The sequence below is a fragment of the Clavelina lepadiformis genome, chromosome 2 (assembly GCF_947623445.1).
Source record: "Clavelina lepadiformis chromosome 2, kaClaLepa1.1, whole genome shotgun sequence".
Lineage (NCBI taxonomy): Eukaryota > Metazoa > Chordata > Ascidiacea > Aplousobranchia > Clavelinidae > Clavelina > Clavelina lepadiformis.
Window position 1 is genome coordinate 7,290,821 of NC_135241.1, and position 24,657 is coordinate 7,315,477.

The 24,657-nt window shown below is 43.8% G+C and overlaps 73 non-coding genes across 73 annotated transcripts; all 73 read left to right on the plus strand.

Annotated features, from left to right (window-relative positions):
* The first annotated feature begins 782 nt into the window (after window positions 1-782).
* LOC143447620 (U4 spliceosomal RNA) lies at window positions 783-922 on the plus strand. Its single transcript, XR_013114170.1, has one exon. It is a non-coding gene; the product is annotated as a U4 spliceosomal RNA (small nuclear RNA).
* A 209-nt stretch (window positions 923-1,131) lies between these two features.
* Window positions 1,132-1,251, plus strand: LOC143447707 (U5 spliceosomal RNA). Its single transcript, XR_013114254.1, has one exon. It is a non-coding gene; the product is annotated as a U5 spliceosomal RNA (small nuclear RNA).
* A 188-nt stretch (window positions 1,252-1,439) lies between these two features.
* On the plus strand, window positions 1,440-1,579 carry LOC143447632 (U4 spliceosomal RNA). The gene has a single exon (XR_013114181.1). It is a non-coding gene; the product is annotated as a U4 spliceosomal RNA (small nuclear RNA).
* Window positions 1,580-1,788: 209 nt separating this feature from the next.
* On the plus strand, window positions 1,789-1,908 carry LOC143447708 (U5 spliceosomal RNA). The gene has a single exon (XR_013114255.1). It is a non-coding gene; the product is annotated as a U5 spliceosomal RNA (small nuclear RNA).
* A 188-nt stretch (window positions 1,909-2,096) lies between these two features.
* Window positions 2,097-2,236, plus strand: LOC143447666 (U4 spliceosomal RNA). Its single transcript, XR_013114214.1, has one exon. It is a non-coding gene; the product is annotated as a U4 spliceosomal RNA (small nuclear RNA).
* Window positions 2,237-2,445: 209 nt separating this feature from the next.
* Window positions 2,446-2,565, plus strand: LOC143447709 (U5 spliceosomal RNA). Its single transcript, XR_013114256.1, has one exon. It is a non-coding gene; the product is annotated as a U5 spliceosomal RNA (small nuclear RNA).
* Window positions 2,566-2,753: 188 nt separating this feature from the next.
* On the plus strand, window positions 2,754-2,893 carry LOC143447643 (U4 spliceosomal RNA). The gene has a single exon (XR_013114192.1). It is a non-coding gene; the product is annotated as a U4 spliceosomal RNA (small nuclear RNA).
* A 209-nt stretch (window positions 2,894-3,102) lies between these two features.
* LOC143447710 (U5 spliceosomal RNA) lies at window positions 3,103-3,222 on the plus strand. Its single transcript, XR_013114257.1, has one exon. It is a non-coding gene; the product is annotated as a U5 spliceosomal RNA (small nuclear RNA).
* Window positions 3,223-3,410: 188 nt separating this feature from the next.
* LOC143447679 (U4 spliceosomal RNA) lies at window positions 3,411-3,550 on the plus strand. The gene has a single exon (XR_013114226.1). It is a non-coding gene; the product is annotated as a U4 spliceosomal RNA (small nuclear RNA).
* Window positions 3,551-3,759: 209 nt separating this feature from the next.
* LOC143447711 (U5 spliceosomal RNA) lies at window positions 3,760-3,879 on the plus strand. Its single transcript, XR_013114258.1, has one exon. It is a non-coding gene; the product is annotated as a U5 spliceosomal RNA (small nuclear RNA).
* A 188-nt stretch (window positions 3,880-4,067) lies between these two features.
* Window positions 4,068-4,207, plus strand: LOC143447654 (U4 spliceosomal RNA). The gene has a single exon (XR_013114203.1). It is a non-coding gene; the product is annotated as a U4 spliceosomal RNA (small nuclear RNA).
* Window positions 4,208-4,416: 209 nt separating this feature from the next.
* Window positions 4,417-4,536, plus strand: LOC143447713 (U5 spliceosomal RNA). Its single transcript, XR_013114260.1, has one exon. It is a non-coding gene; the product is annotated as a U5 spliceosomal RNA (small nuclear RNA).
* A 188-nt stretch (window positions 4,537-4,724) lies between these two features.
* LOC143447690 (U4 spliceosomal RNA) lies at window positions 4,725-4,864 on the plus strand. Its single transcript, XR_013114237.1, has one exon. It is a non-coding gene; the product is annotated as a U4 spliceosomal RNA (small nuclear RNA).
* Window positions 4,865-5,073: 209 nt separating this feature from the next.
* LOC143447714 (U5 spliceosomal RNA) lies at window positions 5,074-5,193 on the plus strand. Its single transcript, XR_013114261.1, has one exon. It is a non-coding gene; the product is annotated as a U5 spliceosomal RNA (small nuclear RNA).
* Window positions 5,194-5,381: 188 nt separating this feature from the next.
* Window positions 5,382-5,521, plus strand: LOC143447701 (U4 spliceosomal RNA). Its single transcript, XR_013114248.1, has one exon. It is a non-coding gene; the product is annotated as a U4 spliceosomal RNA (small nuclear RNA).
* A 209-nt stretch (window positions 5,522-5,730) lies between these two features.
* LOC143447715 (U5 spliceosomal RNA) lies at window positions 5,731-5,850 on the plus strand. Its single transcript, XR_013114262.1, has one exon. It is a non-coding gene; the product is annotated as a U5 spliceosomal RNA (small nuclear RNA).
* Window positions 5,851-6,038: 188 nt separating this feature from the next.
* Window positions 6,039-6,178, plus strand: LOC143447712 (U4 spliceosomal RNA). Its single transcript, XR_013114259.1, has one exon. It is a non-coding gene; the product is annotated as a U4 spliceosomal RNA (small nuclear RNA).
* A 209-nt stretch (window positions 6,179-6,387) lies between these two features.
* On the plus strand, window positions 6,388-6,507 carry LOC143447716 (U5 spliceosomal RNA). Its single transcript, XR_013114263.1, has one exon. It is a non-coding gene; the product is annotated as a U5 spliceosomal RNA (small nuclear RNA).
* Window positions 6,508-6,695: 188 nt separating this feature from the next.
* Window positions 6,696-6,835, plus strand: LOC143447723 (U4 spliceosomal RNA). The gene has a single exon (XR_013114270.1). It is a non-coding gene; the product is annotated as a U4 spliceosomal RNA (small nuclear RNA).
* A 209-nt stretch (window positions 6,836-7,044) lies between these two features.
* Window positions 7,045-7,164, plus strand: LOC143447717 (U5 spliceosomal RNA). Its single transcript, XR_013114264.1, has one exon. It is a non-coding gene; the product is annotated as a U5 spliceosomal RNA (small nuclear RNA).
* Window positions 7,165-7,352: 188 nt separating this feature from the next.
* LOC143447735 (U4 spliceosomal RNA) lies at window positions 7,353-7,492 on the plus strand. The gene has a single exon (XR_013114281.1). It is a non-coding gene; the product is annotated as a U4 spliceosomal RNA (small nuclear RNA).
* A 209-nt stretch (window positions 7,493-7,701) lies between these two features.
* Window positions 7,702-7,821, plus strand: LOC143447718 (U5 spliceosomal RNA). Its single transcript, XR_013114265.1, has one exon. It is a non-coding gene; the product is annotated as a U5 spliceosomal RNA (small nuclear RNA).
* A 188-nt stretch (window positions 7,822-8,009) lies between these two features.
* Window positions 8,010-8,149, plus strand: LOC143447746 (U4 spliceosomal RNA). Its single transcript, XR_013114292.1, has one exon. It is a non-coding gene; the product is annotated as a U4 spliceosomal RNA (small nuclear RNA).
* A 209-nt stretch (window positions 8,150-8,358) lies between these two features.
* Window positions 8,359-8,478, plus strand: LOC143447719 (U5 spliceosomal RNA). The gene has a single exon (XR_013114266.1). It is a non-coding gene; the product is annotated as a U5 spliceosomal RNA (small nuclear RNA).
* A 188-nt stretch (window positions 8,479-8,666) lies between these two features.
* On the plus strand, window positions 8,667-8,806 carry LOC143447757 (U4 spliceosomal RNA). Its single transcript, XR_013114303.1, has one exon. It is a non-coding gene; the product is annotated as a U4 spliceosomal RNA (small nuclear RNA).
* Window positions 8,807-9,015: 209 nt separating this feature from the next.
* Window positions 9,016-9,135, plus strand: LOC143447720 (U5 spliceosomal RNA). Its single transcript, XR_013114267.1, has one exon. It is a non-coding gene; the product is annotated as a U5 spliceosomal RNA (small nuclear RNA).
* Window positions 9,136-9,323: 188 nt separating this feature from the next.
* LOC143447768 (U4 spliceosomal RNA) lies at window positions 9,324-9,463 on the plus strand. The gene has a single exon (XR_013114314.1). It is a non-coding gene; the product is annotated as a U4 spliceosomal RNA (small nuclear RNA).
* A 209-nt stretch (window positions 9,464-9,672) lies between these two features.
* On the plus strand, window positions 9,673-9,792 carry LOC143447721 (U5 spliceosomal RNA). The gene has a single exon (XR_013114268.1). It is a non-coding gene; the product is annotated as a U5 spliceosomal RNA (small nuclear RNA).
* A 188-nt stretch (window positions 9,793-9,980) lies between these two features.
* Window positions 9,981-10,120, plus strand: LOC143447779 (U4 spliceosomal RNA). Its single transcript, XR_013114325.1, has one exon. It is a non-coding gene; the product is annotated as a U4 spliceosomal RNA (small nuclear RNA).
* A 209-nt stretch (window positions 10,121-10,329) lies between these two features.
* LOC143447722 (U5 spliceosomal RNA) lies at window positions 10,330-10,449 on the plus strand. Its single transcript, XR_013114269.1, has one exon. It is a non-coding gene; the product is annotated as a U5 spliceosomal RNA (small nuclear RNA).
* A 188-nt stretch (window positions 10,450-10,637) lies between these two features.
* On the plus strand, window positions 10,638-10,777 carry LOC143447791 (U4 spliceosomal RNA). Its single transcript, XR_013114337.1, has one exon. It is a non-coding gene; the product is annotated as a U4 spliceosomal RNA (small nuclear RNA).
* Window positions 10,778-10,986: 209 nt separating this feature from the next.
* Window positions 10,987-11,106, plus strand: LOC143447851 (U5 spliceosomal RNA). The gene has a single exon (XR_013114392.1). It is a non-coding gene; the product is annotated as a U5 spliceosomal RNA (small nuclear RNA).
* A 188-nt stretch (window positions 11,107-11,294) lies between these two features.
* On the plus strand, window positions 11,295-11,434 carry LOC143447803 (U4 spliceosomal RNA). Its single transcript, XR_013114348.1, has one exon. It is a non-coding gene; the product is annotated as a U4 spliceosomal RNA (small nuclear RNA).
* Window positions 11,435-11,643: 209 nt separating this feature from the next.
* LOC143447724 (U5 spliceosomal RNA) lies at window positions 11,644-11,763 on the plus strand. Its single transcript, XR_013114271.1, has one exon. It is a non-coding gene; the product is annotated as a U5 spliceosomal RNA (small nuclear RNA).
* Window positions 11,764-11,951: 188 nt separating this feature from the next.
* Window positions 11,952-12,091, plus strand: LOC143447814 (U4 spliceosomal RNA). The gene has a single exon (XR_013114359.1). It is a non-coding gene; the product is annotated as a U4 spliceosomal RNA (small nuclear RNA).
* A 209-nt stretch (window positions 12,092-12,300) lies between these two features.
* Window positions 12,301-12,420, plus strand: LOC143447725 (U5 spliceosomal RNA). Its single transcript, XR_013114272.1, has one exon. It is a non-coding gene; the product is annotated as a U5 spliceosomal RNA (small nuclear RNA).
* A 188-nt stretch (window positions 12,421-12,608) lies between these two features.
* Window positions 12,609-12,748, plus strand: LOC143447825 (U4 spliceosomal RNA). The gene has a single exon (XR_013114370.1). It is a non-coding gene; the product is annotated as a U4 spliceosomal RNA (small nuclear RNA).
* Window positions 12,749-12,957: 209 nt separating this feature from the next.
* On the plus strand, window positions 12,958-13,077 carry LOC143447726 (U5 spliceosomal RNA). Its single transcript, XR_013114273.1, has one exon. It is a non-coding gene; the product is annotated as a U5 spliceosomal RNA (small nuclear RNA).
* A 188-nt stretch (window positions 13,078-13,265) lies between these two features.
* LOC143447837 (U4 spliceosomal RNA) lies at window positions 13,266-13,405 on the plus strand. Its single transcript, XR_013114381.1, has one exon. It is a non-coding gene; the product is annotated as a U4 spliceosomal RNA (small nuclear RNA).
* Window positions 13,406-13,614: 209 nt separating this feature from the next.
* On the plus strand, window positions 13,615-13,734 carry LOC143447727 (U5 spliceosomal RNA). The gene has a single exon (XR_013114274.1). It is a non-coding gene; the product is annotated as a U5 spliceosomal RNA (small nuclear RNA).
* A 188-nt stretch (window positions 13,735-13,922) lies between these two features.
* On the plus strand, window positions 13,923-14,062 carry LOC143447849 (U4 spliceosomal RNA). Its single transcript, XR_013114390.1, has one exon. It is a non-coding gene; the product is annotated as a U4 spliceosomal RNA (small nuclear RNA).
* Window positions 14,063-14,271: 209 nt separating this feature from the next.
* LOC143447729 (U5 spliceosomal RNA) lies at window positions 14,272-14,391 on the plus strand. The gene has a single exon (XR_013114275.1). It is a non-coding gene; the product is annotated as a U5 spliceosomal RNA (small nuclear RNA).
* A 188-nt stretch (window positions 14,392-14,579) lies between these two features.
* LOC143447860 (U4 spliceosomal RNA) lies at window positions 14,580-14,719 on the plus strand. Its single transcript, XR_013114401.1, has one exon. It is a non-coding gene; the product is annotated as a U4 spliceosomal RNA (small nuclear RNA).
* Window positions 14,720-14,928: 209 nt separating this feature from the next.
* LOC143447730 (U5 spliceosomal RNA) lies at window positions 14,929-15,048 on the plus strand. The gene has a single exon (XR_013114276.1). It is a non-coding gene; the product is annotated as a U5 spliceosomal RNA (small nuclear RNA).
* A 188-nt stretch (window positions 15,049-15,236) lies between these two features.
* LOC143447866 (U4 spliceosomal RNA) lies at window positions 15,237-15,376 on the plus strand. The gene has a single exon (XR_013114405.1). It is a non-coding gene; the product is annotated as a U4 spliceosomal RNA (small nuclear RNA).
* Window positions 15,377-15,585: 209 nt separating this feature from the next.
* On the plus strand, window positions 15,586-15,705 carry LOC143447731 (U5 spliceosomal RNA). Its single transcript, XR_013114277.1, has one exon. It is a non-coding gene; the product is annotated as a U5 spliceosomal RNA (small nuclear RNA).
* Window positions 15,706-15,893: 188 nt separating this feature from the next.
* LOC143447867 (U4 spliceosomal RNA) lies at window positions 15,894-16,033 on the plus strand. The gene has a single exon (XR_013114406.1). It is a non-coding gene; the product is annotated as a U4 spliceosomal RNA (small nuclear RNA).
* A 209-nt stretch (window positions 16,034-16,242) lies between these two features.
* LOC143447732 (U5 spliceosomal RNA) lies at window positions 16,243-16,362 on the plus strand. The gene has a single exon (XR_013114278.1). It is a non-coding gene; the product is annotated as a U5 spliceosomal RNA (small nuclear RNA).
* Window positions 16,363-16,550: 188 nt separating this feature from the next.
* Window positions 16,551-16,690, plus strand: LOC143447868 (U4 spliceosomal RNA). Its single transcript, XR_013114407.1, has one exon. It is a non-coding gene; the product is annotated as a U4 spliceosomal RNA (small nuclear RNA).
* Window positions 16,691-16,899: 209 nt separating this feature from the next.
* On the plus strand, window positions 16,900-17,019 carry LOC143447733 (U5 spliceosomal RNA). Its single transcript, XR_013114279.1, has one exon. It is a non-coding gene; the product is annotated as a U5 spliceosomal RNA (small nuclear RNA).
* A 188-nt stretch (window positions 17,020-17,207) lies between these two features.
* On the plus strand, window positions 17,208-17,347 carry LOC143447870 (U4 spliceosomal RNA). Its single transcript, XR_013114409.1, has one exon. It is a non-coding gene; the product is annotated as a U4 spliceosomal RNA (small nuclear RNA).
* Window positions 17,348-17,556: 209 nt separating this feature from the next.
* Window positions 17,557-17,676, plus strand: LOC143447734 (U5 spliceosomal RNA). Its single transcript, XR_013114280.1, has one exon. It is a non-coding gene; the product is annotated as a U5 spliceosomal RNA (small nuclear RNA).
* A 188-nt stretch (window positions 17,677-17,864) lies between these two features.
* Window positions 17,865-18,004, plus strand: LOC143447871 (U4 spliceosomal RNA). The gene has a single exon (XR_013114410.1). It is a non-coding gene; the product is annotated as a U4 spliceosomal RNA (small nuclear RNA).
* A 209-nt stretch (window positions 18,005-18,213) lies between these two features.
* LOC143447736 (U5 spliceosomal RNA) lies at window positions 18,214-18,333 on the plus strand. Its single transcript, XR_013114282.1, has one exon. It is a non-coding gene; the product is annotated as a U5 spliceosomal RNA (small nuclear RNA).
* Window positions 18,334-18,521: 188 nt separating this feature from the next.
* Window positions 18,522-18,661, plus strand: LOC143447872 (U4 spliceosomal RNA). The gene has a single exon (XR_013114411.1). It is a non-coding gene; the product is annotated as a U4 spliceosomal RNA (small nuclear RNA).
* Window positions 18,662-18,870: 209 nt separating this feature from the next.
* LOC143447737 (U5 spliceosomal RNA) lies at window positions 18,871-18,990 on the plus strand. Its single transcript, XR_013114283.1, has one exon. It is a non-coding gene; the product is annotated as a U5 spliceosomal RNA (small nuclear RNA).
* A 188-nt stretch (window positions 18,991-19,178) lies between these two features.
* On the plus strand, window positions 19,179-19,318 carry LOC143447873 (U4 spliceosomal RNA). The gene has a single exon (XR_013114412.1). It is a non-coding gene; the product is annotated as a U4 spliceosomal RNA (small nuclear RNA).
* Window positions 19,319-19,527: 209 nt separating this feature from the next.
* Window positions 19,528-19,647, plus strand: LOC143447738 (U5 spliceosomal RNA). Its single transcript, XR_013114284.1, has one exon. It is a non-coding gene; the product is annotated as a U5 spliceosomal RNA (small nuclear RNA).
* Window positions 19,648-19,835: 188 nt separating this feature from the next.
* Window positions 19,836-19,975, plus strand: LOC143447874 (U4 spliceosomal RNA). The gene has a single exon (XR_013114413.1). It is a non-coding gene; the product is annotated as a U4 spliceosomal RNA (small nuclear RNA).
* Window positions 19,976-20,184: 209 nt separating this feature from the next.
* On the plus strand, window positions 20,185-20,304 carry LOC143447739 (U5 spliceosomal RNA). The gene has a single exon (XR_013114285.1). It is a non-coding gene; the product is annotated as a U5 spliceosomal RNA (small nuclear RNA).
* Window positions 20,305-20,492: 188 nt separating this feature from the next.
* LOC143447875 (U4 spliceosomal RNA) lies at window positions 20,493-20,632 on the plus strand. Its single transcript, XR_013114414.1, has one exon. It is a non-coding gene; the product is annotated as a U4 spliceosomal RNA (small nuclear RNA).
* Window positions 20,633-20,841: 209 nt separating this feature from the next.
* Window positions 20,842-20,961, plus strand: LOC143447740 (U5 spliceosomal RNA). The gene has a single exon (XR_013114286.1). It is a non-coding gene; the product is annotated as a U5 spliceosomal RNA (small nuclear RNA).
* A 188-nt stretch (window positions 20,962-21,149) lies between these two features.
* Window positions 21,150-21,289, plus strand: LOC143447876 (U4 spliceosomal RNA). The gene has a single exon (XR_013114415.1). It is a non-coding gene; the product is annotated as a U4 spliceosomal RNA (small nuclear RNA).
* Window positions 21,290-21,498: 209 nt separating this feature from the next.
* On the plus strand, window positions 21,499-21,618 carry LOC143447741 (U5 spliceosomal RNA). The gene has a single exon (XR_013114287.1). It is a non-coding gene; the product is annotated as a U5 spliceosomal RNA (small nuclear RNA).
* Window positions 21,619-21,806: 188 nt separating this feature from the next.
* Window positions 21,807-21,946, plus strand: LOC143447877 (U4 spliceosomal RNA). The gene has a single exon (XR_013114416.1). It is a non-coding gene; the product is annotated as a U4 spliceosomal RNA (small nuclear RNA).
* A 209-nt stretch (window positions 21,947-22,155) lies between these two features.
* LOC143447742 (U5 spliceosomal RNA) lies at window positions 22,156-22,275 on the plus strand. Its single transcript, XR_013114288.1, has one exon. It is a non-coding gene; the product is annotated as a U5 spliceosomal RNA (small nuclear RNA).
* A 188-nt stretch (window positions 22,276-22,463) lies between these two features.
* On the plus strand, window positions 22,464-22,603 carry LOC143447879 (U4 spliceosomal RNA). Its single transcript, XR_013114417.1, has one exon. It is a non-coding gene; the product is annotated as a U4 spliceosomal RNA (small nuclear RNA).
* A 209-nt stretch (window positions 22,604-22,812) lies between these two features.
* On the plus strand, window positions 22,813-22,932 carry LOC143447834 (U5 spliceosomal RNA). The gene has a single exon (XR_013114378.1). It is a non-coding gene; the product is annotated as a U5 spliceosomal RNA (small nuclear RNA).
* Window positions 22,933-23,120: 188 nt separating this feature from the next.
* On the plus strand, window positions 23,121-23,260 carry LOC143447880 (U4 spliceosomal RNA). The gene has a single exon (XR_013114418.1). It is a non-coding gene; the product is annotated as a U4 spliceosomal RNA (small nuclear RNA).
* Window positions 23,261-23,469: 209 nt separating this feature from the next.
* LOC143447743 (U5 spliceosomal RNA) lies at window positions 23,470-23,589 on the plus strand. The gene has a single exon (XR_013114289.1). It is a non-coding gene; the product is annotated as a U5 spliceosomal RNA (small nuclear RNA).
* A 188-nt stretch (window positions 23,590-23,777) lies between these two features.
* On the plus strand, window positions 23,778-23,917 carry LOC143447882 (U4 spliceosomal RNA). Its single transcript, XR_013114420.1, has one exon. It is a non-coding gene; the product is annotated as a U4 spliceosomal RNA (small nuclear RNA).
* Window positions 23,918-24,126: 209 nt separating this feature from the next.
* Window positions 24,127-24,246, plus strand: LOC143447744 (U5 spliceosomal RNA). The gene has a single exon (XR_013114290.1). It is a non-coding gene; the product is annotated as a U5 spliceosomal RNA (small nuclear RNA).
* A 188-nt stretch (window positions 24,247-24,434) lies between these two features.
* LOC143447883 (U4 spliceosomal RNA) lies at window positions 24,435-24,574 on the plus strand. The gene has a single exon (XR_013114421.1). It is a non-coding gene; the product is annotated as a U4 spliceosomal RNA (small nuclear RNA).
* The last annotated feature ends 83 nt before the right edge of the window (window positions 24,575-24,657 follow it).

The window sequence follows — 24,657 nt, forward strand, 5'->3', positions numbered from 1 at the left end:
TGAAAGCAAGTCGAAGAACAATAGCGATGAGGAGGTTGCCATCAGGTTACTTTAAGGAAGCGTCAAACACCTAAAGCTAAGATCTTTATGGAAATGTTGTACACCTACGTAGGGCTTTAAAAAACCTATTTAGACCAATCAGAATGCACCATGGTTGGCGTTGTTTTCAATCCTGGGAATTACCCTAGCAGTTGGCGCGCTTCAATGTCGCAGGTGGCGTGCAGAAATAGGCTAAACAATAGCATGAAAATAGCTCAAATTGGGTGTTTTACACCAAAAATTCTAGTTTTTAATTTGGGGCTCAGTAAGGAAAAGTTTGAATCATGTTTTTTTGATGGCATTTTATGGAATGGTGGTTCAAAGCATACTGAATTAACATGAAAAATTTCAGAGAGTCCATTGGAGGATATTTCCAGTAATCAGTATTTTGGTAAATATACTGTATAATAAAACAAACAAAGATTTTATGGCATTTTTCGGTGTTTGACGTAACTGAACTAACGTAAATGCGAAGTCTCACGCTGCACAGAGAGCAACGGCAATTGCAGGAAGAAGTAGGCTATCGGTACTAAAAGGATATAACTGCAATTGGCCAAACCTTATGATCATCAACTGCAAAATTTGGAATCACATTTGTGAGTGGATGCCATCACAAAGACTTTCAAGGTGTTACCTGTTCAAAACGCTTTTATATCAGCCAACCGAACCGATCTACGTTTCCATCGCTCCACAAATTTGAGAATCTACCTGCTGAATATTCTTATCAATCTCCTTGATCGTGCAGCTTTGCGCAGAGGCGATACCGTAGCTGATGAGGAACTTCCGAGGCGCGGTTATTGCTAGTTGAAAACTATACCCAATACCCCGCCCTTTCGACTCTTACAGAGACGATTGAGGCAATATCTGAAGAATTCCGTGGAATTCCTATGTTGCTTATACTCCAGGGTCCAGACGTCTGCTTGCAGCACGCAGACCTTCACTCTTTACGAAAGCAAATCATAATGAACGGAATGAGTCTAAATAAGTAGTTCAACTGTTCAAGTCACAGTGTGTTGTTAAACGTTTAAAACGGCCAACCACAAACTGTAGTCAAAACGTTCGGTATAGTGTCGTAAGTGGACAAGCCAGAAGCCACTCTGGCTTCAGCGCATTCAACGTGTAAATCTTTCGCCTTTTACTAAAGATTTCCGTGTGCCGGAGCATATAATGAGTCGAAGAAAATTTGTTCAGAGCCGCGGCAATGCTGTGGCCAAACCTTATGATCATCAACTGCAAAATTTGGAATCACATTTGTGAGTGGATGCCATCACAAAGACTTTCAAGGTGTTACCTGTTCAAAACGCTTTTATATCAGCCAACCGAACCGATCTACGTTTCCATCGCTCCACAAATTTGAGAATCTACCTGCTGAATATTCTTATCAATCTCCTTGATCGTGCAGCTTTGCGCAGAGGCGATACCGTAGCTGATGAGGAACTTCCGAGGCGCGGTTATTGCTAGTTGAAAACTATACCCAATACCCCGCCCTTTCGACTCTTACAGAGACGATTGAGGCAATATCTGAAGAATTCCGTGGAATTCCTATGTTGCTTATACTCCAGGGTCCAGACGTCTGCTTGCAGCACGCAGACCTTCACTCTTTACGAAAGCAAATCATAATGAACGGAATGAGTCTAAATAAGTAGTTCAACTGTTCAAGTCACAGTGTGTTGTTAAACGTTTAAAACGGCCAACCACAAACTGTAGTCAAAACGTTCGGTATAGTGTCGTAAGTGGACAAGCCAGAAGCCACTCTGGCTTCAGCGCATTCAACGTGTAAATCTTTCGCCTTTTACTAAAGATTTCCGTGTGCCGGAGCATATAATGAGTCGAAGAAAATTTGTTCAGAGCCGCGGCAATGCTGTGGCCAAACCTTATGATCATCAACTGCAAAATTTGGAATCACATTTGTGAGTGGATGCCATCACAAAGACTTTCAAGGTGTTACCTGTTCAAAACGCTTTTATATCAGCCAACCGAACCGATCTACGTTTCCATCGCTCCACAAATTTGAGAATCTACCTGCTGAATATTCTTATCAATCTCCTTGATCGTGCAGCTTTGCGCAGAGGCGATACCGTAGCTGATGAGGAACTTCCGAGGCGCGGTTATTGCTAGTTGAAAACTATACCCAATACCCCGCCCTTTCGGCTCTTACAGAGACGATTGAGGCAATATCTGAAGAATTCCGTGGAATTCCTATGTTGCTTATACTCCAGGGTCCAGGCGTCTGCTTGCAGCACGCAGACCTTCACTCTTTACGAAAGCAAATCATAATGAACGGAATGAGTCTAAATAAGTAGTTCAACTGTTCAAGTCACAGTGTGTTGTTAAACGTTTAAAACGGCCAACCACAAACTGTAGTCAAAACGTTCGGTATAGTGTCGTAAGTGGACAAGCCAGAAGCCACTCTGGCTTCAGCGCATTCAACGTGTAAATCTTTCGCCTTTTACTAAAGATTTCCGTGTGCCGGAGCATATAATGAGTCGAAGAAAATTTGTTCAGAGCCGCGGCAATGCTGTGGCCAAACCTTATGATCATCAACTGCAAAATTTGGAATCACATTTGTGAGTGGATGCCATCACAAAGACTTTCAAGGTGTTACCTGTTCAAAACGCTTTTATATCAGCCAACCGAACCGATCTACGTTTCCATCGCTCCACAAATTTGAGAATCTACCTGCTGAATATTCTTATCAATCTCCTTGATCGTGCAGCTTTGCGCAGAGGCGATACCGTAGCTGATGAGGAACTTCCGAGGCGCGGTTATTGCTAGTTGAAAACTATACCCAATACCCCGCCCTTTCGACTCTTACAGAGACGATTGAGGCAATATCTGAAGAATTCCGTGGAATTCCTATGTTGCTTATACTCCAGGGTCCAGACGTCTGCTTGCAGCACGCAGACCTTCACTCTTTACGAAAGCAAATCATAATGAACGGAATGAGTCTAAATAAGTAGTTCAACTGTTCAAGTCACAGTGTGTTGTTAAACGTTTAAAACGGCCAACCACAAACTGTAGTCAAAACGTTCGGTATAGTGTCGTAAGTGGACAAGCCAGAAGCCACTCTGGCTTCAGCGCATTCAACGTGTAAATCTTTCGCCTTTTACTAAAGATTTCCGTGTGCCGGAGCATATAATGAGTCGAAGAAAATTTGTTCAGAGCCGCGGCAATGCTGTGGCCAAACCTTATGATCATCAACTGCAAAATTTGGAATCACATTTGTGAGTGGATGCCATCACAAAGACTTTCAAGGTGTTACCTGTTCAAAACGCTTTTATATCAGCCAACCGAACCGATCTACGTTTCCATCGCTCCACAAATTTGAGAATCTACCTGCTGAATATTCTTATCAATCTCCTTGATCGTGCAGCTTTGCGCAGAGGCGATACCGTAGCTGATGAGGAACTTCCGAGGCGCGGTTATTGCTAGTTGAAAACTATACCCAATACCCCGCCCTTTCGGCTCTTACAGAGACGATTGAGGCAATATCTGAAGAATTCCGTGGAATTCCTATGTTGCTTATACTCCAGGGTCCAGACGTCTGCTTGCAGCACGCAGACCTTCACTCTTTACGAAAGCAAATCATAATGAACGGAATGAGTCTAAATAAGTAGTTCAACTGTTCAAGTCACAGTGTGTTGTTAAACGTTTAAAACGGCCAACCACAAACTGTAGTCAAAACGTTCGGTATAGTGTCGTAAGTGGACAAGCCAGAAGCCACTCTGGCTTCAGCGCATTCAACGTGTAAATCTTTCGCCTTTTACTAAAGATTTCCGTGTGCCGGAGCATATAATGAGTCGAAGAAAATTTGTTCAGAGCCGCGGCAATGCTGTGGCCAAACCTTATGATCATCAACTGCAAAATTTGGAATCACATTTGTGAGTGGATGCCATCACAAAGACTTTCAAGGTGTTACCTGTTCAAAACGCTTTTATATCAGCCAACCGAACCGATCTACGTTTCCATCGCTCCACAAATTTGAGAATCTACCTGCTGAATATTCTTATCAATCTCCTTGATCGTGCAGCTTTGCGCAGAGGCGATACCGTAGCTGATGAGGAACTTCCGAGGCGCGGTTATTGCTAGTTGAAAACTATACCCAATACCCCGCCCTTTCGACTCTTACAGAGACGATTGAGGCAATATCTGAAGAATTCCGTGGAATTCCTATGTTGCTTATACTCCAGGGTCCAGACGTCTGCTTGCAGCACGCAGACCTTCACTCTTTACGAAAGCAAATCATAATGAACGGAATGAGTCTAAATAAGTAGTTCAACTGTTCAAGTCACAGTGTGTTGTTAAACGTTTAAAACGGCCAACCACAAACTGTAGTCAAAACGTTCGGTATAGTGTCGTAAGTGGACAAGCCAGAAGCCACTCTGGCTTCAGCGCATTCAACGTGTAAATCTTTCGCCTTTTACTAAAGATTTCCGTGTGCCGGAGCATATAATGAGTCGAAGAAAATTTGTTCAGAGCCGCGGCAATGCTGTGGCCAAACCTTATGATCATCAACTGCAAAATTTGGAATCACATTTGTGAGTGGATGCCATCACAAAGACTTTCAAGGTGTTACCTGTTCAAAACGCTTTTATATCAGCCAACCGAACCGATCTACGTTTCCATCGCTCCACAAATTTGAGAATCTACCTGCTGAATATTCTTATCAATCTCCTTGATCGTGCAGCTTTGCGCAGAGGCGATACCGTAGCTGATGAGGAACTTCCGAGGCGCGGTTATTGCTAGTTGAAAACTATACCCAATACCCCGCCCTTTCGGCTCTTACAGAGACGATTGAGGCAATATCTGAAGAATTCCGTGGAATTCCTATGTTGCTTATACTCCAGGGTCCAGACGTCTGCTTGCAGCACGCAGACCTTCACTCTTTACGAAAGCAAATCATAATGAACGGAATGAGTCTAAATAAGTAGTTCAACTGTTCAAGTCACAGTGTGTTGTTAAACGTTTAAAACGGCCAACCACAAACTGTAGTCAAAACGTTCGGTATAGTGTCGTAAGTGGACAAGCCAGAAGCCACTCTGGCTTCAGCGCATTCAACGTGTAAATCTTTCGCCTTTTACTAAAGATTTCCGTGTGCCGGAGCATATAATGAGTCGAAGAAAATTTGTTCAGAGCCGCGGCAATGCTGTGGCCAAACCTTATGATCATCAACTGCAAAATTTGGAATCACATTTGTGAGTGGATGCCATCACAAAGACTTTCAAGGTGTTACCTGTTCAAAACGCTTTTATATCAGCCAACCGAACCGATCTACGTTTCCATCGCTCCACAAATTTGAGAATCTACCTGCTGAATATTCTTATCAATCTCCTTGATCGTGCAGCTTTGCGCAGAGGCGATACCGTAGCTGATGAGGAACTTCCGAGGCGCGGTTATTGCTAGTTGAAAACTATACCCAATACCCCGCCCTTTCGGCTCTTACAGAGACGATTGAGGCAATATCTGAAGAATTCCGTGGAATTCCTATGTTGCTTATACTCCAGGGTCCAGACGTCTGCTTGCAGCACGCAGACCTTCACTCTTTACGAAAGCAAATCATAATGAACGGAATGAGTCTAAATAAGTAGTTCAACTGTTCAAGTCACAGTGTGTTGTTAAACGTTTAAAACGGCCAACCACAAACTGTAGTCAAAACGTTCGGTATAGTGTCGTAAGTGGACAAGCCAGAAGCCACTCTGGCTTCAGCGCATTCAACGTGTAAATCTTTCGCCTTTTACTAAAGATTTCCGTGTGCCGGAGCATATAATGAGTCGAAGAAAATTTGTTCAGAGCCGCGGCAATGCTGTGGCCAAACCTTATGATCATCAACTGCAAAATTTGGAATCACATTTGTGAGTGGATGCCATCACAAAGACTTTCAAGGTGTTACCTGTTCAAAACGCTTTTATATCAGCCAACCGAACCGATCTACGTTTCCATCGCTCCACAAATTTGAGAATCTACCTGCTGAATATTCTTATCAATCTCCTTGATCGTGCAGCTTTGCGCAGAGGCGATACCGTAGCTGATGAGGAACTTCCGAGGCGCGGTTATTGCTAGTTGAAAACTATACCCAATACCCCGCCCTTTCGGCTCTTACAGAGACGATTGAGGCAATATCTGAAGAATTCCGTGGAATTCCTATGTTGCTTATACTCCAGGGTCCAGACGTCTGCTTGCAGCACGCAGACCTTCACTCTTTACGAAAGCAAATCATAATGAACGGAATGAGTCTAAATAAGTAGTTCAACTGTTCAAGTCACAGTGTGTTGTTAAACGTTTAAAACGGCCAACCACAAACTGTAGTCAAAACGTTCGGTATAGTGTCGTAAGTGGACAAGCCAGAAGCCACTCTGGCTTCAGCGCATTCAACGTGTAAATCTTTCGCCTTTTACTAAAGATTTCCGTGTGCCGGAGCATATAATGAGTCGAAGAAAATTTGTTCAGAGCCGCGGCAATGCTGTGGCCAAACCTTATGATCATCAACTGCAAAATTTGGAATCACATTTGTGAGTGGATGCCATCACAAAGACTTTCAAGGTGTTACCTGTTCAAAACGCTTTTATATCAGCCAACCGAACCGATCTACGTTTCCATCGCTCCACAAATTTGAGAATCTACCTGCTGAATATTCTTATCAATCTCCTTGATCGTGCAGCTTTGCGCAGAGGCGATACCGTAGCTGATGAGGAACTTCCGAGGCGCGGTTATTGCTAGTTGAAAACTATACCCAATACCCCGCCCTTTCGGCTCTTACAGAGACGATTGAGGCAATATCTGAAGAATTCCGTGGAATTCCTATGTTGCTTATACTCCAGGGTCCAGACGTCTGCTTGCAGCACGCAGACCTTCACTCTTTACGAAAGCAAATCATAATGAACGGAATGAGTCTAAATAAGTAGTTCAACTGTTCAAGTCACAGTGTGTTGTTAAACGTTTAAAACGGCCAACCACAAACTGTAGTCAAAACGTTCGGTATAGTGTCGTAAGTGGACAAGCCAGAAGCCACTCTGGCTTCAGCGCATTCAACGTGTAAATCTTTCGCCTTTTACTAAAGATTTCCGTGTGCCGGAGCATATAATGAGTCGAAGAAAATTTGTTCAGAGCCGCGGCAATGCTGTGGCCAAACCTTATGATCATCAACTGCAAAATTTGGAATCACATTTGTGAGTGGATGCCATCACAAAGACTTTCAAGGTGTTACCTGTTCAAAACGCTTTTATATCAGCCAACCGAACCGATCTACGTTTCCATCGCTCCACAAATTTGAGAATCTACCTGCTGAATATTCTTATCAATCTCCTTGATCGTGCAGCTTTGCGCAGAGGCGATACCGTAGCTGATGAGGAACTTCCGAGGCGCGGTTATTGCTAGTTGAAAACTATACCCAATACCCCGCCCTTTCGGCTCTTACAGAGACGATTGAGGCAATATCTGAAGAATTCCGTGGAATTCCTATGTTGCTTATACTCCAGGGTCCAGACGTCTGCTTGCAGCACGCAGACCTTCACTCTTTACGAAAGCAAATCATAATGAACGGAATGAGTCTAAATAAGTAGTTCAACTGTTCAAGTCACAGTGTGTTGTTAAACGTTTAAAACGGCCAACCACAAACTGTAGTCAAAACGTTCGGTATAGTGTCGTAAGTGGACAAGCCAGAAGCCACTCTGGCTTCAGCGCATTCAACGTGTAAATCTTTCGCCTTTTACTAAAGATTTCCGTGTGCCGGAGCATATAATGAGTCGAAGAAAATTTGTTCAGAGCCGCGGCAATGCTGTGGCCAAACCTTATGATCATCAACTGCAAAATTTGGAATCACATTTGTGAGTGGATGCCATCACAAAGACTTTCAAGGTGTTACCTGTTCAAAACGCTTTTATATCAGCCAACCGAACCGATCTACGTTTCCATCGCTCCACAAATTTGAGAATCTACCTGCTGAATATTCTTATCAATCTCCTTGATCGTGCAGCTTTGCGCAGAGGCGATACCGTAGCTGATGAGGAACTTCCGAGGCGCGGTTATTGCTAGTTGAAAACTATACCCAATACCCCGCCCTTTCGGCTCTTACAGAGACGATTGAGGCAATATCTGAAGAATTCCGTGGAATTCCTATGTTGCTTATACTCCAGGGTCCAGACGTCTGCTTGCAGCACGCAGACCTTCACTCTTTACGAAAGCAAATCATAATGAACGGAATGAGTCTAAATAAGTAGTTCAACTGTTCAAGTCACAGTGTGTTGTTAAACGTTTAAAACGGCCAACCACAAACTGTAGTCAAAACGTTCGGTATAGTGTCGTAAGTGGACAAGCCAGAAGCCACTCTGGCTTCAGCGCATTCAACGTGTAAATCTTTCGCCTTTTACTAAAGATTTCCGTGTGCCGGAGCATATAATGAGTCGAAGAAAATTTGTTCAGAGCCGCGGCAATGCTGTGGCCAAACCTTATGATCATCAACTGCAAAATTTGGAATCACATTTGTGAGTGGATGCCATCACAAAGACTTTCAAGGTGTTACCTGTTCAAAACGCTTTTATATCAGCCAACCGAACCGATCTACGTTTCCATCGCTCCACAAATTTGAGAATCTACCTGCTGAATATTCTTATCAATCTCCTTGATCGTGCAGCTTTGCGCAGAGGCGATACCGTAGCTGATGAGGAACTTCCGAGGCGCGGTTATTGCTAGTTGAAAACTATACCCAATACCCCGCCCTTTCGGCTCTTACAGAGACGATTGAGGCAATATCTGAAGAATTCCGTGGAATTCCTATGTTGCTTATACTCCAGGGTCCAGACGTCTGCTTGCAGCACGCAGACCTTCACTCTTTACGAAAGCAAATCATAATGAACGGAATGAGTCTAAATAAGTAGTTCAACTGTTCAAGTCACAGTGTGTTGTTAAACGTTTAAAACGGCCAACCACAAACTGTAGTCAAAACGTTCGGTATAGTGTCGTAAGTGGACAAGCCAGAAGCCACTCTGGCTTCAGCGCATTCAACGTGTAAATCTTTCGCCTTTTACTAAAGATTTCCGTGTGCCGGAGCATATAATGAGTCGAAGAAAATTTGTTCAGAGCCGCGGCAATGCTGTGGCCAAACCTTATGATCATCAACTGCAAAATTTGGAATCACATTTGTGAGTGGATGCCATCACAAAGACTTTCAAGGTGTTACCTGTTCAAAACGCTTTTATATCAGCCAACCGAACCGATCTACGTTTCCATCGCTCCACAAATTTGAGAATCTACCTGCTGAATATTCTTATCAATCTCCTTGATCGTGCAGCTTTGCGCAGAGGCGATACCGTAGCTGATGAGGAACTTCCGAGGCGCGGTTATTGCTAGTTGAAAACTATACCCAATACCCCGCCCTTTCGGCTCTTACAGAGACGATTGAGGCAATATCTGAAGAATTCCGTGGAATTCCTATGTTGCTTATACTCCAGGGTCCAGACGTCTGCTTGCAGCACGCAGACCTTCACTCTTTACGAAAGCAAATCATAATGAACGGAATGAGTCTAAATAAGTAGTTCAACTGTTCAAGTCACAGTGTGTTGTTAAACGTTTAAAACGGCCAACCACAAACTGTAGTCAAAACGTTCGGTATAGTGTCGTAAGTGGACAAGCCAGAAGCCACTCTGGCTTCAGCGCATTCAACGTGTAAATCTTTCGCCTTTTACTAAAGATTTCCGTGTGCCGGAGCATATAATGAGTCGAAGAAAATTTGTTCAGAGCCGCGGCAATGCTGTGGCCAAACCTTATGATCATCAACTGCAAAATTTGGAATCACATTTGTGAGTGGATGCCATCACAAAGACTTTCAAGGTGTTACCTGTTCAAAACGCTTTTATATCAGCCAACCGAACCGATCTACGTTTCCATCGCTCCACAAATTTGAGAATCTACCTGCTGAATATTCTTATCAATCTCCTTGATCGTGCAGCTTTGCGCAGAGGCGATACCGTAGCTGATGAGGAACTTCCGAGGCGCGGTTATTGCTAGTTGAAAACTATACCCAATACCCCGCCCTTTCGGCTCTTACAGAGACGATTGAGGCAATATCTGAAGAATTCCGTGGAATTCCTATGTTGCTTATACTCCAGGGTCCAGACGTCTGCTTGCAGCACGCAGACCTTCACTCTTTACGAAAGCAAATCATAATGAACGGAATGAGTCTAAATAAGTAGTTCAACTGTTCAAGTCACAGTGTGTTGTTAAACGTTTAAAACGGCCAACCACAAACTGTAGTCAAAACGTTCGGTATAGTGTCGTAAGTGGACAAGCCAGAAGCCACTCTGGCTTCAGCGCATTCAACGTGTAAATCTTTCGCCTTTTACTAAAGATTTCCGTGTGCCGGAGCATATAATGAGTCGAAGAAAATTTGTTCAGAGCCGCGGCAATGCTGTGGCCAAACCTTATGATCATCAACTGCAAAATTTGGAATCACATTTGTGAGTGGATGCCATCACAAAGACTTTCAAGGTGTTACCTGTTCAAAACGCTTTTATATCAGCCAACCGAACCGATCTACGTTTCCATCGCTCCACAAATTTGAGAATCTACCTGCTGAATATTCTTATCAATCTCCTTGATCGTGCAGCTTTGCGCAGAGGCGATACCGTAGCTGATGAGGAACTTCCGAGGCGCGGTTATTGCTAGTTGAAAACTATACCCAATACCCCGCCCTTTCGGCTCTTACAGAGACGATTGAGGCAATATCTGAAGAATTCCGTGGAATTCCTATGTTGCTTATACTCCAGGGTCCAGACGTCTGCTTGCAGCACGCAGACCTTCACTCTTTACGAAAGCAAATCATAATGAACGGAATGAGTCTAAATAAGTAGTTCAACTGTTCAAGTCACAGTGTGTTGTTAAACGTTTAAAACGGCCAACCACAAACTGTAGTCAAAACGTTCGGTATAGTGTCGTAAGTGGACAAGCCAGAAGCCACTCTGGCTTCAGCGCATTCAACGTGTAAATCTTTCGCCTTTTAATAAAGATTTCCGTGTGCCGGAGCATATAATGAGTCGAAGAAAATTTGTTCAGAGCCGCGGCAATGCTGTGGCCAAACCTTATGATCATCAACTGCAAAATTTGGAATCACATTTGTGAGTGGATGCCATCACAAAGACTTTCAAGGTGTTACCTGTTCAAAACGCTTTTATATCAGCCAACCGAACCGATCTACGTTTCCATCGCTCCACAAATTTGAGAATCTACCTGCTGAATATTCTTATCAATCTCCTTGATCGTGCAGCTTTGCGCAGAGGCGATACCGTAGCTGATGAGGAACTTCCGAGGCGCGGTTATTGCTAGTTGAAAACTATACCCAATACCCCGCCCTTTCGGCTCTTACAGAGACGATTGAGGCAATATCTGAAGAATTCCGTGGAATTCCTATGTTGCTTATACTCCAGGGTCCAGACGTCTGCTTGCAGCACGCAGACCTTCACTCTTTACGAAAGCAAATCATAATGAACGGAATGAGTCTAAATAAGTAGTTCAACTGTTCAAGTCACAGTGTGTTGTTAAACGTTTAAAACGGCCAACCACAAACTGTAGTCAAAACGTTCGGTATAGTGTCGTAAGTGGACAAGCCAGAAGCCACTCTGGCTTCAGCGCATTCAACGTGTAAATCTTTCGCCTTTTACTAAAGATTTCCGTGTGCCGGAGCATATAATGAGTCGAAGAAAATTTGTTCAGAGCCGCGGCAATGCTGTGGCCAAACCTTATGATCATCAACTGCAAAATTTGGAATCACATTTGTGAGTGGATGCCATCACAAAGACTTTCAAGGTGTTACCTGTTCAAAACGCTTTTATATCAGCCAACCGAACCGATCTACGTTTCCATCGCTCCACAAATTTGAGAATCTACCTGCTGAATATTCTTATCAATCTCCTTGATCGTGCAGCTTTGCGCAGAGGCGATACCGTAGCTGATGAGGAACTTCCGAGGCGCGGTTATTGCTAGTTGAAAACTATACCCAATACCCCGCCCTTTCGGCTCTTACAGAGACGATTGAGGCAATATCTGAAGAATTCCGTGGAATTCCTATGTTGCTTATACTCCAGGGTCCAGACGTCTGCTTGCAGCACGCAGACCTTCACTCTTTACGAAAGCAAATCATAATGAACGGAATGAGTCTAAATAAGTAGTTCAACTGTTCAAGTCACAGTGTGTTGTTAAACGTTTAAAACGGCCAACCACAAACTGTAGTCAAAACGTTCGGTATAGTGTCGTAAGTGGACAAGCCAGAAGCCACTCTGGCTTCAGCGCATTCAACGTGTAAATCTTTCGCCTTTTACTAAAGATTTCCGTGTGCCGGAGCATATAATGAGTCGAAGAAAATTTGTTCAGAGCCGCGGCAATGCTGTGGCCAAACCTTATGATCATCAACTGCAAAATTTGGAATCACATTTGTGAGTGGATGCCATCACAAAGACTTTCAAGGTGTTACCTGTTCAAAACGCTTTTATATCAGCCAACCGAACCGATCTACGTTTCCATCGCTCCACAAATTTGAGAATCTACCTGCTGAATATTCTTATCAATCTCCTTGATCGTGCAGCTTTGCGCAGAGGCGATACCGTAGCTGATGAGGAACTTCCGAGGCGCGGTTATTGCTAGTTGAAAACTATACCCAATACCCCGCCCTTTCGGCTCTTACAGAGACGATTGAGGCAATATCTGAAGAATTCCGTGGAATTCCTATGTTGCTTATACTCCAGGGTCCAGACGTCTGCTTGCAGCACGCAGACCTTCACTCTTTACGAAAGCAAATCATAATGAACGGAATGAGTCTAAATAAGTAGTTCAACTGTTCAAGTCACAGTGTGTTGTTAAACGTTTAAAACGGCCAACCACAAACTGTAGTCAAAACGTTCGGTATAGTGTCGTAAGTGGACAAGCCAGAAGCCACTCTGGCTTCAGCGCATTCAACGTGTAAATCTTTCGCCTTTTACTAAAGATTTCCGTGTGCCGGAGCATATAATGAGTCGAAGAAAATTTGTTCAGAGCCGCGGCAATGCTGTGGCCAAACCTTATGATCATCAACTGCAAAATTTGGAATCACATTTGTGAGTGGATGCCATCACAAAGACTTTCAAGGTGTTACCTGTTCAAAACGCTTTTATATCAGCCAACCGAACCGATCTACGTTTCCATCGCTCCACAAATTTGAGAATCTACCTGCTGAATATTCTTATCAATCTCCTTGATCGTGCAGCTTTGCGCAGAGGCGATACCGTAGCTGATGAGGAACTTCCGAGGCGCGGTTATTGCTAGTTGAAAACTATACCCAATACCCCGCCCTTTCGGCTCTTACAGAGACGATTGAGGCAATATCTGAAGAATTCCGTGGAATTCCTATGTTGCTTATACTCCAGGGTCCAGACGTCTGCTTGCAGCACGCAGACCTTCACTCTTTACGAAAGCAAATCATAATGAACGGAATGAGTCTAAATAAGTAGTTCAACTGTTCAAGTCACAGTGTGTTGTTAAACGTTTAAAACGGCCAACCACAAACTGTAGTCAAAACGTTCGGTATAGTGTCGTAAGTGGACAAGCCAGAAGCCACTCTGGCTTCAGCGCATTCAACGTGTAAATCTTTCGCCTTTTACTAAAGATTTCCGTGTGCCGGAGCATATAATGAGTCGAAGAAAATTTGTTCAGAGCCGCGGCAATGCTGTGGCCAAACCTTATGATCATCAACTGCAAAATTTGGAATCACATTTGTGAGTGGATGCCATCACAAAGACTTTCAAGGTGTTACCTGTTCAAAACGCTTTTATATCAGCCAACCGAACCGATCTACGTTTCCATCGCTCCACAAATTTGAGAATCTACCTGCTGAATATTCTTATCAATCTCCTTGATCGTGCAGCTTTGCGCAGAGGCGATACCGTAGCTGATGAGGAACTTCCGAGGCGCGGTTATTGCTAGTTGAAAACTATACCCAATACCCCGCCCTTTCGGCTCTTACAGAGACGATTGAGGCAATATCTGAAGAATTCCGTGGAATTCCTATGTTGCTTATACTCCAGGGTCCAGACGTCTGCTTGCAGCACGCAGACCTTCACTCTTTACGAAAGCAAATCATAATGAACGGAATGAGTCTAAATAAGTAGTTCAACTGTTCAAGTCACAGTGTGTTGTTAAACGTTTAAAACGGCCAACCACAAACTGTAGTCAAAACGTTCGGTATAGTGTCGTAAGTGGACAAGCCAGAAGCCACTCTGGCTTCAGCGCATTCAACGTGTAAATCTTTCGCCTTTTACTAAAGATTTCCGTGTGCCGGAGCATATAATGAGTCGAAGAAAATTTGTTCAGAGCCGCGGCAATGCTGTGGCCAAACCTTATGATCATCAACTGCAAAATTTGGAATCACATTTGTGAGTGGATGCCATCACAAAGACTTTCAAGGTGTTACCTGTTCAAAACGCTTTTATATCAGCCAACCGAACCGATCTACGTTTCCATCGCTCCACAAATTTGAGAATCTACCTGCTGAATATTCTTATCAATCTCCTTGATCGTGCAGCTTTGCGCAGAGGCGATACCGTAGCTGATGAGGAACTTCCGAGGCGCGGTTATTGCTAGTTGAAAACTATACCCAATACCCCGCCCTTTCGGCTCTTACAGAGACGATTGAGGCAATATCTGAAGAATTCCGTGGAATTCCTATGTTGCTTATACTCCAGGGTCCAGACGTCTGCTTGCAGCACGCAGACCTTCACTCTTTACGAAAGCAAATCATAATGAACGGAATGAGTCTAAATAAGTAGTTCAACTGTTCAAGTCACAGTGTGTTGTTAAACGTTTAAAACGGCCAACCACAAACTGTAGTCAAAACGTTCGGTATAGTGTCGTAAGTGGACAAGCCAGAAGCCACTCTGGCTTCAGCGCATTCAACGTGTAAATCTTTCGCCTTTTACTAAAGATTTCCGTGTGCCGGAGCATATAATGAGTCGAAGAAAATTTGTTCAGAGCCGCGGCAATGCTGTGGCCAAACCTTATGATCATCAACTGCAAAATTTGGAATCACATTTGTGAGTGGATGCCATCACAAAGACTTTCAAGGTGTTACCTGTTCAAAACGCTTTTATATCAGCCAACCGAACCGATCTACGTTTCCATCGCTCCACAAATTTGAGAATCTACCTGCTGAATATTCTTATCAATCTCCTTGATCGTGCAGCTTTGCGCAGAGGCGATACCGTAGCTGATGAGGAACTTCCGAGGCGCGGTTATTGCTAGTTGAAAACTATACCCAATACCCCGCCCTTTCGGCTCTTACAGAGACGATTGAGGCAATATCTGAAGAATTCCGTGGAATTCCTATGTTGCTTATACTCCAGGGTCCAGACGTCTGCTTGCAGCACGCAGACCTTCACTCTTTACGAAAGCAAATCATAATGAACGGAATGAGTCTAAATAAGTAGTTCAACTGTTCAAGTCACAGTGTGTTGTTAAACGTTTAAAACGGCCAACCACAAACTGTAGTCAAAACGTTCGGTATAGTGTCGTAAGTGGACAAGCCAGAAGCCACTCTGGCTTCAGCGCATTCAACGTGTAAATCTTTCGCCTTTTACTAAAGATTTCCGTGTGCCGGAGCATATAATGAGTCGAAGAAAATTTGTTCAGAGCCGCGGCAATGCTGTGGCCAAACCTTATGATCATCAACTGCAAAATTTGGAATCACATTTGTGAGTGGATGCCATCACAAAGACTTTCAAGGTGTTACCTGTTCAAAACGCTTTTATATCAGCCAACCGAACCGATCTACGTTTCCATCGCTCCACAAATTTGAGAATCTACCTGCTGAATATTCTTATCAATCTCCTTGATCGTGCAGCTTTGCGCAGAGGCGATACCGTAGCTGATGAGGAACTTCCGAGGCGCGGTTATTGCTAGTTGAAAACTATACCCAATACCCCGCCCTTTCGGCTCTTACAGAGACGATTGAGGCAATATCTGAAGAATTCCGTGGAATTCCTATGTTGCTTATACTCCAGGGTCCAGACGTCTGCTTGCAGCACGCAGACCTTCACTCTTTACGAAAGCAAATCATAATGAACGGAATGAGTCTAAATAAGTAGTTCAACTGTTCAAGTCACAGTGTGTTGTTAAACGTTTAAAACGGCCAACCACAAACTGTAGTCAAAACGTTCGGTATAGTGTCGTAAGTGGACAAGCCAGAAGCCACTCTGGCTTCAGCGCATTCAACGTGTAAATCTTTCGCCTTTTACTAAAGATTTCCGTGTGCCGGAGCATATAATGAGTCGAAGAAAATTTGTTCAGAGCCGCGGCAATGCTGTGGCCAAACCTTATGATCATCAACTGCAAAATTTGGAATCACATTTGTGAGTGGATGCCATCACAAAGACTTTCAAGGTGTTACCTGTTCAAAACGCTTTTATATCAGCCAACCGAACCGATCTACGTTTCCATCGCTCCACAAATTTGAGAATCTACCTGCTGAATATTCTTATCAATCTCCTTGATCGTGCAGCTTTGCGCAGAGGCGATACCGTAGCTGATGAGGAACTTCCGAGGCGCGGTTATTGCTAGTTGAAAACTATACCCAATACCCCGCCCTTTCGGCTCTTACAGAGACGATTGAGGCAATATCTGAAGAATTCCGTGGAATTCCTATGTTGCTTATACTCCAGGGTCCAGACGTCTGCTTGCAGCACGCAGACCTTCACTCTTTACGAAAGCAAATCATAATGAACGGAATGAGTCTAAATAAGTAGTTCAACTGTTCAAGTCACAGTGTGTTGTTAAACGTTTAAAACGGCCAACCACAAACTGTAGTCAAAACGTTCGGTATAGTGTCGTAAGTGGACAAGCCAGAAGCCACTCTGGCTTCAGCGCATTCAACGTGTAAATCTTTCGCCTTTTACTAAAGATTTCCGTGTGCCGGAGCATATAATGAGTCGAAGAAAATTTGTTCAGAGCCGCGGCAATGCTGTGGCCAAACCTTATGATCATCAACTGCAAAATTTGGAATCACATTTGTGAGTGGATGCCATCACAAAGACTTTCAAGGTGTTACCTGTTCAAAACGCTTTTATATCAGCCAACCGAACCGATCTACGTTTCCATCGCTCCACAAATTTGAGAATCTACCTGCTGAATATTCTTATCAATCTCCTTGATCGTGCAGCTTTGCGCAGAGGCGATACCGTAGCTGATGAGGAACTTCCGAGGCGCGGTTATTGCTAGTTGAAAACTATACCCAATACCCCGCCCTTTCGGCTCTTACAGAGACGATTGAGGCAATATCTGAAGAATTCCGTGGAATTCCTATGTTGCTTATACTCCAGGGTCCAGACGTCTGCTTGCAGCACGCAGACCTTCACTCTTTACGAAAGCAAATCATAATGAACGGAATGAGTCTAAATAAGTAGTTCAACTGTTCAAGTCACAGTGTGTTGTTAAACGTTTAAAACGGCCAACCACAAACTGTAGTCAAAACGTTCGGTATAGTGTCGTAAGTGGACAAGCCAGAAGCCACTCTGGCTTCAGCGCATTCAACGTGTAAATCTTTCGCCTTTTACTAAAGATTTCCGTGTGCCGGAGCATATAATGAGTCGAAGAAAATTTGTTCAGAGCCGCGGCAATGCTGTGGCCAAACCTTATGATCATCAACTGCAAAATTTGGAATCACATTTGTGAGTGGATGCCATCACAAAGACTTTCAAGGTGTTACCTGTTCAAAACGCTTTTATATCAGCCAACCGAACCGATCTACGTTTCCATCGCTCCACAAATTTGAGAATCTACCTGCTGAATATTCTTATCAATCTCCTTGATCGTGCAGCTTTGCGCAGAGGCGATACCGTAGCTGATGAGGAACTTCCGAGGCGCGGTTATTGCTAGTTGAAAACTATACCCAATACCCCGCCCTTTCGGCTCTTACAGAGACGATTGAGGCAATATCTGAAGAATTCCGTGGAATTCCTATGTTGCTTATACTCCAGGGTCCAGACGTCTGCTTGCAGCACGCAGACCTTCACTCTTTACGAAAGCAAATCATAATGAACGGAATGAGTCTAAATAAGTAGTTCAACTGTTCAAGTCACAGTGTGTTGTTAAACGTTTAAAACGGCCAACCACAAACTGTAGTCAAAACGTTCGGTATAGTGTCGTAAGTGGACAAGCCAGAAGCCACTCTGGCTTCAGCGCATTCAACGTGTAAATCTTTCGCCTTTTACTAAAGATTTCCGTGTGCCGGAGCATATAATGAGTCGAAGAAAATTTGTTCAGAGCCGCGGCAATGCTGTGGCCAAACCTTATGATCATCAACTGCAAAATTTGGAATCACATTTGTGAGTGGATGCCATCACAAAGACTTTCAAGGTGTTACCTGTTCAAAACGCTTTTATATCAGCCAACCGAACCGATCTACGTTTCCATCGCTCCACAAATTTGAGAATCTACCTGCTGAATATTCTTATCAATCTCCTTGATCGTGCAGCTTTGCGCAGAGGCGATACCGTAGCTGATGAGGAACTTCCGAGGCGCGGTTATTGCTAGTTGAAAACTATACCCAATACCCCGCCCTTTCGGCTCTTACAGAGACGATTGAGGCAATATCTGAAGAATTCCGTGGAATTCCTATGTTGCTTATACTCCAGGGTCCAGACGTCTGCTTGCAGCACGCAGACCTTCACTCTTTACGAAAGCAAATCATAATGAACGGAATGAGTCTAAATAAGTAGTTCAACTGTTCAAGTCACAGTGTGTTGTTAAACGTTTAAAACGGCCAACCACAAACTGTAGTCAAAACGTTCGGTATAGTGTCGTAAGTGGACAAGCCAGAAGCCACTCTGGCTTCAGCGCATTCAACGTGTAAATCTTTCGCCTTTTACTAAAGATTTCCGTGTGCCGGAGCATATAATGAGTCGAAGAAAATTTGTTCAGAGCCGCGGCAATGCTGTGGCCAAACCTTATGATCATCAACTGCAAAATTTGGAATCACATTTGTGAGTGGATGCCATCACAAAGACTTTCAAGGTGTTACCTGTTCAAAACGCTTTTATATCAGCCAACCGAACCGATCTACGTTTCCATCGCTCCACAAATTTGAGAATCTACCTGCTGAATATTCTTATCAATCTCCTTGATCGTGCAGCTTTGCGCAGAGGCGATACCGTAGCTGATGAGGAACTTCCGAGGCGCGGTTATTGCTAGTTGAAAACTATACCCAATACCCCGCCCTTTCGGCTCTTACAGAGACGATTGAGGCAATATCTGAAGAATTCCGTGGAATTCCTATGTTGCTTATACTCCAGGGTCCAGACGTCTGCTTGCAGCACGCAGACCTTCACTCTTTACGAAAGCAAATCATAATGAACGGAATGAGTCTAAATAAGTAGTTCAACTGTTCAAGTCACAGTGTGTTGTTAAACGTTTAAAACGGCCAACCACAAACTGTAGTCAAAACGTTCGGTATAGTGTCGTAAGTGGACAAGCCAGAAGCCACTCTGGCTTCAGCGCATTCAACGTGTAAATCTTTCGCCTTTTACTAAAGATTTCCGTGTGCCGGAGCATATAATGAGTCGAAGAAAATTTGTTCAGAGCCGCGGCAATGCTGTGGCCAAACCTTATGATCATCAACTGCAAAATTTGGAATCACATTTGTGAGTGGATGCCATCACAAAGACTTTCAAGGTGTTACCTGTTCAAAACGCTTTTATATCAGCCAACCGAACCGATCTACGTTTCCATCGCTCCACAAATTTGAGAATCTACCTGCTGAATATTCTTATCAATCTCCTTGATCGTGCAGCTTTGCGCAGAGGCGATACCGTAGCTGATGAGGAACTTCCGAGGCGCGGTTATTGCTAGTTGAAAACTATACCCAATACCCCGCCCTTTCGGCTCTTACAGAGACGATTGAGGCAATATCTGAAGAATTCCGTGGAATTCCTATGTTGCTTATACTCCAGGGTCCAGACGTCTGCTTGCAGCACGCAGACCTTCACTCTTTACGAAAGCAAATCATAATGAACGGAATGAGTCTAAATAAGTAGTTCAACTGTTCAAGTCACAGTGTGTTGTTAAACGTTTAAAACGGCCAACCACAAACTGTAGTCAAAACGTTCGGTATAGTGTCGTAAGTGGACAAGCCAGAAGCCACTCTGGCTTCAGCGCATTCAACGTGTAAATCTTTCGCCTTTTACTAAAGATTTCCGTGTGCCGGAGCATATAATGAGTCGAAGAAAATTTGTTCAGAGCCGCGGCAATGCTGTGGCCAAACCTTATGATCATCAACTGCAAAATTTGGAATCACATTTGTGAGTGGATGCCATCACAAAGACTTTCAAGGTGTTACCTGTTCAAAACGCTTTTATATCAGCCAACCGAACCGATCTACGTTTCCATCGCTCCACAAATTTGAGAATCTACCTGCTGAATATTCTTATCAATCTCCTTGATCGTGCAGCTTTGCGCAGAGGCGATACCGTAGCTGATGAGGAACTTCCGAGGCGCGGTTATTGCTAGTTGAAAACTATACCCAATACCCCGCCCTTTCGGCTCTTACAGAGACGATTGAGGCAATATCTGAAGAATTCCGTGGAATTCCTATGTTGCTTATACTCCAGGGTCCAGACGTCTGCTTGCAGCACGCAGACCTTCACTCTTTACGAAAGCAAATCATAATGAACGGAATGAGTCTAAATAAGTAGTTCAACTGTTCAAGTCACAGTGTGTTGTTAAACGTTTAAAACGGCCAACCACAAACTGTAGTCAAAACGTTCGGTATAGTGTCGTAAGTGGACAAGCCAGAAGCCACTCTGGCTTCAGCGCATTCAACGTGTAAATCTTTCGCCTTTTACTAAAGATTTCCGTGTGCCGGAGCATATAATGAGTCGAAGAAAATTTGTTCAGAGCCGCGGCAATGCTGTGGCCAAACCTTATGATCATCAACTGCAAAATTTGGAATCACATTTGTGAGTGGATGCCATCACAAAGACTTTCAAGGTGTTACCTGTTCAAAACGCTTTTATATCAGCCAACCGAACCGATCTACGTTTCCATCGCTCCACAAATTTGAGAATCTACCTGCTGAATATTCTTATCAATCTCCTTGATCGTGCAGCTTTGCGCAGAGGCGATACCGTAGCTGATGAGGAACTTCCGAGGCGCGGTTATTGCTAGTTGAAAACTATACCCAATACCCCGCCCTTTCGGCTCTTACAGAGACGATTGAGGCAATATCTGAAGAATTCCGTGGAATTCCTATGTTGCTTATACTCCAGGGTCCAGACGTCTGCTTGCAGCACGCAGACCTTCACTCTTTACGAAAGCAAATCATAATGAACGGAATGAGTCTAAATAAGTAGTTCAACTGTTCAAGTCACAGTGTGTTGTTAAACGTTTAAAACGGCCAACCACAAACTGTAGTCAAAACGTTCGGTATAGTGTCGTAAGTGGACAAGCCAGAAGCCACTCTGGCTTCAGCGCATTCAACGTGTAAATCTTTCGCCTTTTACTAAAGATTTCCGTGTGCCGGAGCATATAATGAGTCGAAGAAAATTTGTTCAGAGCCGCGGCAATGCTGTGGCCAAACCTTATGATCATCAACTGCAAAATTTGGAATCACATTTGTGAGTGGATGCCATCACAAAGACTTTCAAGGTGTTACCTGTTCAAAACGCTTTTATATCAGCCAACCGAACCGATCTACGTTTCCATCGCTCCACAAATTTGAGAATCTACCTGCTGAATATTCTTATCAATCTCCTTGATCGTGCAGCTTTGCGCAGAGGCGATACCGTAGCTGATGAGGAACTTCCGAGGCGCGGTTATTGCTAGTTGAAAACTATACCCAATACCCCGCCCTTTCGGCTCTTACAGAGACGATTGAGGCAATATCTGAAGAATTCCGTGGAATTCCTATGTTGCTTATACTCCAGGGTCCAGACGTCTGCTTGCAGCACGCAGACCTTCACTCTTTACGAAAGCAAATCATAATGAACGGAATGAGTCTAAATAAGTAGTTCAACTGTTCAAGTCACAGTGTGTTGTTAAACGTTTAAAACGGCCAACCACAAACTGTAGTCAAAACGTTCGGTATAGTGTCGTAAGTGGACAAGCCAGAAGCCACTCTGGCTTCAGCGCATTCAACGTGTAAATCTTTCGCCTTTTACTAAAGATTTCCGTGTGCCGGAGCATATAATGAGTCGAAGAAAATTTGTTCAGAGCCGCGGCAATGCTGTGGCCAAACCTTATGATCATCAACTGCAAAATTTGGAATCACATTTGTGAGTGGATGCCATCACAAAGACTTTCAAGGTGTTACCTGTTCAAAACGCTTTTATATCAGCCAACCGAACCGATCTACGTTTCCATCGCTCCACAAATTTGAGAATCTACCTGCTGAATATTCTTATCAATCTCCTTGATCGTGCAGCTTTGCGCAGAGGCGATACCGTAGCTGATGAGGAACTTCCGAGGCGCGGTTATTGCTAGTTGAAAACTATACCCAATACCCCGCCCTTTCGGCTCTTACAGAGACGATTGAGGCAATATCTGAAGAATTCCGTGGAATTCCTATGTTGCTTATACTCCAGGGTCCAGACGTCTGCTTGCAGCACGCAGACCTTCACTCTTTACGAAAGCAAATCATAATGAACGGAATGAGTCTAAATAAGTAGTTCAACTGTTCAAGTCACAGTGTGTTGTTAAACGTTTAAAACGGCCAACCACAAACTGTAGTCAAAACGTTCGGTATAGTGTCGTAAGTGGACAAGCCAGAAGCCACTCTGGCTTCAGCGCATTCAACGTGTAAATCTTTCGCCTTTTACTAAAGATTTCCGTGTGCCGCAGCATATAATGAGTCGAAGAAAATTTGTTCAGAGCCGCGGCAATGCTGTGGCCAAACCTTATGATCATCAACTGCAAAATTTGGAATCACATTTGTGAGTGGATGCCATCACAAAGACTTTCAAGGTGTTACCTGTTCAAAACACTTTTATATCAGCCAACCGAACCGATCTACGTTTCCATCGCTCCACAAATTTGAGAATCTACCTGCTGAATATTCTTATCAATCTCCTTGATCGTGCAGCTTTGCGCAGAGGCGATACCGTAGCTGATGAGGAACTTCCGAGGCGCGGTTATTGCTAGTTGAAAACTATACCCAATACCCCGCCCTTTCGGCTCTTACAGAGACGATTGAGGCAATATCTGAAGAATTCCGTGGAATTCCTATGTTGCTTATACTCCAGGGTCCAGACGTCTGCTTGCAGCACGCAGACCTTCACTCTTTACGAAAGCAAATCATAATGAACGGAATGAGTCTAAATAAGTAGTTCAACTGTTCAAGTCACAGTGTGTTGTTAAACGTTTAAAACGGCCAACCACAAACTGTAGTCAAAACGTTCGGTATAGTGTCGTAAGTGGACAAGCCAGAAGCCACTCTGGCTTCAGCGCATTCAACGTGTAAATCTTTCGCCTTTTACTAAAGATTTCCGTGTGCCGGAGCATATAATGAGTCGAAGAAAATTTGTTCAGAGCCGCGGCAATGCTGTGGCCAAACCTTATGATCATCAACTGCAAAATTTGGAATCACATTTGTGAGTGGATGCCATCACAAAGACTTTCAAGGTGTTACCTGTTCAAAACGCTTTTATATCAGCCAACCGAACCGATCTACGTTTCCATCGCTCCACAAATTTGAGAATCTACCTGCTGAATATTCTTATCAATCTCCTTGATCGTGCAGCTTTGCGCAGAGGCGATACCGTAGCTGATGAGGAACTTCCGAGGCGCGGTTATTGCTAGTTGAAAACTATACCCAATACCCCGCCCTTTCGGCTCTTACAGAGACGATTGAGGCAATATCTGAAGAATTCCGTGGAATTCCTATGTTGCTTATACTCCAGGGTCCAGACGTCTGCTTGCAGCACGCAGACCTTCACTCTTTACGAAAGCAAATCATAATGAACGGAATGAGTCTAAATAAGTAGTTCAACTGTTCAAGTCACAGTGTGTTGTTAAACGTTTAAAACGGCCAACCACAAACTGTAGTCAAAACGTTCGGTATAGTGTCGTAAGTGGACAAGCCAGAAGCCACTCTGGCTTCAGCGCATTCAACGTGTAAATCTTTCGCCTTTTACTAAAGATTTCCGTGTGCCGGAGCATATAATGAGTCGAAGAAAATTTGTTCAGAGCCGCGGCAATGCTGTGGCCAAACCTTATGATCATCAACTGCAAAATTTGGAATCACATTTGTGAGTGGATGCCATCACAAAGACTTTCAAGGTGTTACCTGTTCAAAACGCTTTTATATCAGCCAACCGAACCGATCTACGTTTCCATCGCTCCACAAATTTGAGAATCTACCTGCTGAATATTCTTATCAATCTCCTTGATCGTGCAGCTTTGCGCAGAGGCGATACCGTAGCTGATGAGGAACTTCCGAGGCGCGGTTATTGCTAGTTGAAAACTATACCCAATACCCCGCCCTTTCGGCTCTTACAGAGACGATTGAGGCAATATCTGAAGAATTCCGTGGAATTCCTATGTTGCTTATACTCCAGGGTCCAGACGTCTGCTTGCAGCACGCAGACCTTCACTCTTTACGAAAGCAAATCATAATGA